Source organism: Ranitomeya variabilis, chromosome 4 (assembly GCF_051348905.1).
Source record: "Ranitomeya variabilis isolate aRanVar5 chromosome 4, aRanVar5.hap1, whole genome shotgun sequence".
NCBI lineage: Eukaryota > Metazoa > Chordata > Amphibia > Anura > Dendrobatidae > Ranitomeya > Ranitomeya variabilis.
This window is the reverse complement of record NC_135235.1, coordinates 457,683,065-457,690,821: the sequence shown is the minus strand read 5'-3', so window position 1 is coordinate 457,690,821 and position 7,757 is coordinate 457,683,065. Positions and strand designations below refer to the sequence as shown.

The 7,757-nt window shown below is 40.1% G+C and overlaps 1 non-coding gene across 1 annotated transcript; it reads right to left on the bottom strand.

Annotated features, from left to right (window-relative positions):
• Nucleotides 1-2,434: 2,434 nt before the first annotated feature.
• LOC143770837 (U6 spliceosomal RNA) lies at nucleotides 2,435-2,541 on the bottom strand. Its single transcript, XR_013214750.1, has one exon. It is a non-coding gene; the product is annotated as a U6 spliceosomal RNA (small nuclear RNA).
• Between the last annotated feature and the right edge of the window lie 5,216 nt (nucleotides 2,542-7,757).

Sequence of the window (7,757 nt, the reverse complement as noted above, 5' to 3'; positions counted from 1 at the left end):
AAAACAGAAACTTATCTTAGCTGAATTGGCAGCAGAGCAGGAGGAACCAGACAGAGATGTAACACCTCCAAGAACAATGGACAACTGGCAAGGGCTAATGGATCCTGCACACCTAAATAGCCCAGTCAGAGCTGCAATCAGCAGAAACACCTGCCCAGGATTGCAACCCAGAGGCAACTGCACTACCATCAACACCCACCGGAGGGAACCCAAGAGCAGAATTCACAACAGCAATGTACTGCGTGGGCTGCGCAATGTACTGCGTGGGCTGCACAATGTAGTGCGTGGGCTGCGCAATGTACTGTGTGGCTGTGCAATATACTACGCATACATATTCTAGAAGACCCGATGTGTTAGAATTGGGTCACCATCTAGTAAGACATAATTTTAGTTGTTTCGCAAGAAGGTTTGCTGTGTCTGTCAGAGTAGTGTCCTGAGGCTGGATGTGCAACCAGGAGACAGGCCAGTACATCAGGAGATGTGGAGTTTGCCGTAGGAGGGCAACAACCCAGTAGCAGGACCGCTACCTCCACTGTTATGACCTGATGGGTACGAAGCAGTGCTGAGATGACCTGGTGGGTAAAACCAATCAAGTACAAGCTCTGAGGAGGTGGTAACTTTACTGACCTCAAGCCCTACACCTAACACCAACACTAGAAATAGCCGTGGAGCGTTCCTATCTCTGCCTAGACGCCTCTTCACAGCCTAAGAGCTAACTACCCCTGAAGATGGAAACGGAAAACTATCTCGCCTCAGAGAAACCCCCAAAGGAAAGATAGCCCCCCACAAATATTGACGGTGAGTGGAGAGGGAAATGACGAACTCAGAAATGAAACTAGATTTTAGCAAAGGAGGCCAAAACTATCTAAATAGACAGAGATAGAAAAGGCTACTGTGCGGTCAGTATAAAAAACTAAATATCCACGCAGAATTTACAAAAAATAACCTCCACACCGACTCACGGTGTGGAGGGGCAAATTTGCTACCCCAGAGCTTCCCACTAGCCGCAATAATTCATACTGGCAAGCTGGACAAAAAGACATAACATTAACTTGAAAACAACAACCTATATAGAAAGAAACACCAGAGATAATAATTTTTATAAACTGAGGAAAAACACTATAGACATGAACCCTTAAAAAATTTCCTTCAGACCAGATTATATTAAATAAAATATATTTTTTATTAAAAATAAATTGCAATCACAAAAAACATCACCAAACGTATGGAAATTTTTATTATTATTAAAATTGTATAATCTACAACAGATATTTATTTATTAAGAATATAAAACATACAACTATAGATAATATGTATCTCCTCCAATTGAGGTTTACTTAGGGATAGATAAAAAAATATATATATAAAAATCCCGTATGTGCAAGACAGGGCAAGTCCAAACTGATCAGTATAATCAACATAAAAATATATATAATGCAGCAAATAATAATTTAACAATATAATATGTGATAAAAATCAGTCAAATAAATTTGTGAATAATATGTGTGTATATCCATATATACACACACACACACACCTGTTGTGTGCAGCAAAATAAATCAATTCATAATAAAGTGCAATAGTGCAATAAAAAATAAATTGCATACAAAACAACCAGTGTGTCCACAAAAGTTGTGAGCCAAAAACAAAAAACAAATAATTATATATTACCCAGTAAAAGCGCTGCCAAATGTGCCAAAATATATTATGAATACTGACCAGTTAGGATTACCACTGCCCTGCACACACCACTCCAACGCCGTTTTGCTCACTGCTTCATCAGGGAGTGATGTGAGTGGGGTAGGAGGGCTATTTATATAGCTTTGTAGCAGCTGCAGCTAAATTAATTAGGGGATGTCATGATTACATGGCGCCGAAGTAACGCACGCTGCCACCGCCGCCACTATGTCCGGAACCCGGAAGTGCGTTCCCAAGAGCGTCATATGACGCCGTTGACAACACACATCCCTAGGAACCAACCACAGAGCAGGAGCGGCGCACGCGCACATCGGCGCACAACAACCCCGCAGCCATCATAAACCAGGGCACCAAACAAAGCCGATTTCAGCAGAAATCAATCATTAATTGCACAATATTAAACCATAAGTCATAATAATAAATGTAAAATCTATAAAATGATGTTATAAAATGAATATATAAACATAATTTATAAACAAACAAATAATTAATTACATGCAAAACACGCATAATTATATGCTTAATGTGACCACCAAATGTGACCAAAAAATCATTAGGAATATATTGTGGCACACATACATGACCAAAACTACATACATAAATGCCCATGTATACTGCTTATCCACAAACACATCACAGATGCACACACATGCCTGAACACATATACACACACACACACATGAGAAAAAAAAAAAAAAAAAAAAAAACCTTAAAAAATGTTTTTTTTAGTTTTTTTGCTTTTTACATTTTTTTCGTGAATTTGCGTGTCATCCTTGTGCAGGGGCCATCCTAATCTTCTCTGTATCGTTCCAATTTTAGTATATGTGCTGCCGAAGCAAGCACCAAAATTTAAAAAAAGAATTTAATTGAAAAAAATTTAAAAAGCAAAAAAACATTTTTTAAGGTTTTTTTTTTTTTTTTTCTCATGTGTGTGTGTGTGTGTATATGTGTTCAGGCATGTGTGTGCATCTGTGATGTGTTTGTGGATAAGCAGTATACATGGGCATTTATGTATGTAGTTTTGGTCATGTATGTGTGCCACAATATATTCCTAATGATTTTTTGGTCACATTTGGTGGTCACATTATGCATATAATTAGGCGTGTTTTGCATGTAATTAATTATTTGTTTGTTTATAAATTATGTTTATATATTCATTTTATAACATCATTTTATAGATTTTACATTTATTATTATGACTTATGGTTTAATATTGTGCAATCAATGATTGATTTCTGCTGAAATCGGCTTTGTTTGGTGCCCTGGTTTATGATGGCTGCGGGGTTGTTGTGCGCCGATGTGCGCGTGCGCCGCTCCTGCTCTGTGGTTGGTTCCTAGGGATGTGTGTTGTCAACGGCGTCATATGACGCTCTTGGGAACGCACTTCCAGGTTCCAGACATAGTGGCGGCGGCAGCGTGCGTTACTTCGGCGCCATGTAATCATGACATCCCCTAATTAATTTAGCTGCAGCTGCTACAAAGCTATATAAATAGCCCTCCTACCCCACTCACATCACTCCCTGATGAAGCAGTGAGTGAAACGGCGTTGGAGTGGTGTGTGCAGGGCAGTGGTACTCCTAACTGGTCAGTATTCATAATATATTTTGGCACATTTGGCAGCGCTTTTACTGGGTAATATATAATTATTTGTTTTTTGTTTTTGGCTCACAACTTTTGTGGACACACTGGTTGTTTTGTATGCAATTTATTTTTTATTGCACTATTGCACTTTATTATGAATTGATTTATTTTGCTGCACACAACAGGTGTGTGTGTGTGTGTATATATGGATATACACACATATTATTCACAAATTTATTTGTCTGATTTTTATCACATATTATATTATTAAATTATTATTTGCTGCATTATATATATTTTTATGTTGATTATACTGATCAGTTTGGACTTGCCCTGTCTTGCACATACGGGACTTTTATATATATATATTTTATCTATCCCTAAGTAAACCTCAATTGGAGGAGATACATATTATCTATAGTTGTATGTTTTATATTCTTAATAAATAAATATCTGTTGTAGATTATACAATTTTAATAATAATAAAAATTTCCATACGTTTTGGTGATGTTTTTTGTGATTGCAATTTATTTTTAATAAAAAATATATTTTATTTAATATAATCTGGTCTGAAGGAAATTTTTTAAGGGTTCATAACATTAACTTGAACTGAAGATCATAAGCAGGGAAATACCCCAAAAACTAGCAGACTTATCTTAAGCTGAAATGAACTGGCCAACAGAGCACTTCCAGGAAAGGACTGAGTCCACAGGAGGAACATTGACAGCTGGCATTGACTACAGACAAGAGCCCAGTTAAATAACAAGACCAGGGAACCGATTAGTGAATGCAGCTGGTAAGTTCCACTAGAAACCACCAGAGGGAGCCCAAGAACGGAATTCACAACAGTCCACCTTTGTGCAAGGAGGAACAGGAGGAGCACTGTCAGAGCCCTGCAAAACGTGCATGTGTTCGCACAAATGGTTAGACACACAGTGGCATAACTACAAAATTATGGGCCCCGGTGTGAACTTTCAAATGGGCCCCCCCACCAATCCAAAATATTTTCCATCAAAATTCACATTTTCCCTATTAATTTTGCACACTATAGCTTTATTGCAAAGTTGTATAGTGTGACCTCAGTGGCGTAACTATCCTGTATCCATCCTGGTATATATTTGTCCCCCGTTATGTAATGTATAAAAGAAAATAGACCATTATACTCATCAGGAGCTTCCACAGAAATGGGGACCCATATAAGAAGTATAATGCACTCCCATAGTCCTTATAATGCACCCCCATAGTCCTCTGTATAATATACTGCACAGTTCATAGTCATCCATATAGTATAATACACACTCCATAGTCCTCCATATAGTATTATGGGCCCTGGTATATGTCTATGGCTCAAGCCATGTCTCAATACATACAATCTGAGGAGACAATGGGCCAGTTACCAATAGGACCAATATGGACCATAGGAGGCCAATCTGAGCTTATGTATATCCTCCATGGTGGTTTCTCAATACATGCTCCCTGCTAAGGTTTTTATCGCTGGCAGTGAGCTGCCAATTACTGTTTTTGTTGATAGTGGTTCAGCCACAAATCTCATTGATGAGGAGGCCTCGACCAATCAGCGACGGGCACAGCATGGCGACGATGATGTCATAAAGGTTGCCTCGACCAATCAGCGACGGGCACAGTCTGCCGCGAATTCGCCTCGACCAATCAGCGATGGGCACAGCATCGACGTAGATGTCATAATGGTTGCCATGGTGACGATGATGTCATAAAGGTTCCCTCGACCAATCAGCGACGGACACAGTCTGCCGCGAATTCTGGAATCATCATTGTCCATGTACTATGGGGACATGCATATTCTAGAATACCCAATGCGTTAGAATCGGGCCACAATCTAGTATATATATATACTATATATATGCACTCACCGGCCACTTTATTAGGTACACCATGCTAGTAACGGGTTGGACCCCCTTTTGCCTTCAGAACTGCCTCAATTCTTCGTGGCATAGATTCAACAAGGTGCTGGAAGCATTCCTCAGAGATTTTGGTCCATATTGACATGATGGCATCACACAGTTGCCGCAGATTTGTCGGCTGCACATCCCAAAGATGCTCCATACAAGGCAGGATGGATCCATGCTTTCATGTTGTTTACGCCAAATTCTGACCCTACCATCCGAATGTCGCAGCAGAAATCGAGACTCATCAGACCAAGCAACGTTTTTCCAATCTTCTACTGTCCAATTTCGATGAGCTTGTACAAATTGTAGCCTCAGTTTCCTGTTCTTAGCTGAAAGGAGTGGTACCCGGTGTGGTCTTCTGCTGCTGTAGCCCATCTGCCTCAAAGTTCGACGCACTGTGCGTTCATAGATGCTCTTAGGCCTACCTTGGTTGTAACGGGTGGCGATTTGAGTCACTGTTGCCTTTCTATCAGCTCGAACCAGTCTGCCCATTCTCCTCTGACCTCTGGCATCAACAAGGCATTTCCGCCCACACAACTGCCGCTCACTGGATTTTTTTTCTTTTTCGGACCATTCTCTGTAAACCCTAGAGATGGTTGTGCGTGAAAATCCCAGTAGATCAGCAGTTTCTGAAATACTCAGACCAGCCCTTCTGGCACCAACAACCATGCCACGTTCAAAGGCACTCAAATCACCTTTCTTCCCCATACTGATGCTCGGTTTGAACTGCAGGAGATTGTCTTGACCATGTCTACATGCCTAAATGCACTGAGTTGCCGCCATGTGATTGGCTGATTAGAAATTAAGTGTTAACAAGAAGTTGGACAGGTGTACCTAATAAAGTGGCCGGTGAGTGTATATACAGTATATATATATATATATATATATATATATATATATATATATATATATAATTCTTATGTGGTAACTCCTGATGAAGGAGTTCTTTGAAACTCAGAAACACGTTGAATAAAGACCACTTTTAATAATACTTTTGGACTATATGATTCAGCAGCGCAGAATTTAACCACGTTCTCCTACATTGTATTCTCAACGGCCGGCCCCTCGTGGATCTGTGGATCTGCGGCAGCGAATCTTTCCAATTCTTGTCTTAAGCTACATCTGGTGAGTGCTTTTACCTTGCATTTACTGCTTAATTTCGGATAAAACCCTATTGCGCTATTTTCCTCCAACAGTTTTTATAATGACCTGAGGTTAGCATCCTCAATAATCAGAACCTCCCACTCCCGTCTCCAAGACTCTTCACGTGCTTCGCCAATTCTTTGGAATGCACTACCCAGGTTAGTACGATTAATCCCCAATCCTCAAAGTTTTAAGCGTGCCCTAAAAAGCATTTGTTCAGATTGGCCTACCGCCTCAACGCATTAACCTAACTATCCCTGTGTGGCCCATTCAAAAAACTTAAACCATAATCAGGTTCCTCGCATCATGTTCTCATACACTTTATGCAGTCAATAGCCTCTGTGTCTGTACTGTTACATACTTAGGCTGTTAAATGGTTCATGCAGCGTTACATGAGCACCCAAGCCTTACACTATAGCTGGTCTGAACAACCAAAGCAATTGTTACCATCCATCTCTCATGTCCCCCCTTTTTCCTCATAGTTGGTAAGCTTGCGAGCAGGGCCCTCACTCCTCTTGGTATCTATTTTGAATTGTTATTTTTGTTATGCTGTAATGTCTATTGTATGCACAAGTCCCCTCTATAATTTGTAAAGTGCTGCGGAATATGTTGGCGCTATATAAATAGAATTATATATATATATATATATATATATATATACATTTATTTATATACACTAGTATATTAGTGGTCAAAATTGTGACTACACTTCAAATTTTTGTCATTTTTTAAAGTTTGCAGCATGCAATCATACAAAGTGCTTGTGACAATAATGCCACAAGTAGTCTAAGGTAGATTAGAACACCTGTACATAGAAAAAAGTTTACCATAATACAAAATATCTCATTACTTCTATAAGAAAGCGGAATGGCTGAATCAAAACATCACACCCTAATATGTTAATTTCATGCTATCCCTATGTGTTCTTTCTTTAGTAGCATGCAGGGTACCCTTTAGCATTGATAACAGCTTTGCATCTCCTTGGCATTGATACAAGACTCCTCTGGTCCTCTGTGGTTATAACATGGTACCAGTGTAGTGAGCTGGCCGGCTGTGACTGTTCTATTATCATTGACATAGAATCTGTGACAGACACTGCCCCCGTGTGGCCAGAAGTTATACCTATGCCGAATGTGATTACAGAGAAACAAACTGTATTGGCAAAACTTCCCCCTGTTGTGTCATGTGAACAGGAAGGGGAGGGAAAAAGAGAGAGCCCGGGAAACTTTTCGGTGCAGAGAGAAGTCTGTGTGTGCTGGCGTCCTCCTGTAGATGCGATATAGAAGATTGCCTGGATGACCTCTCTCTCTTGGAAGCTGACATCCAGATTGTTCCCAGCTCCCACACTGCGGAGCACTCAGCGGTGACATCTTCACAGATCCTGGAGCCCATGAACTGTAAGCGGGTCCT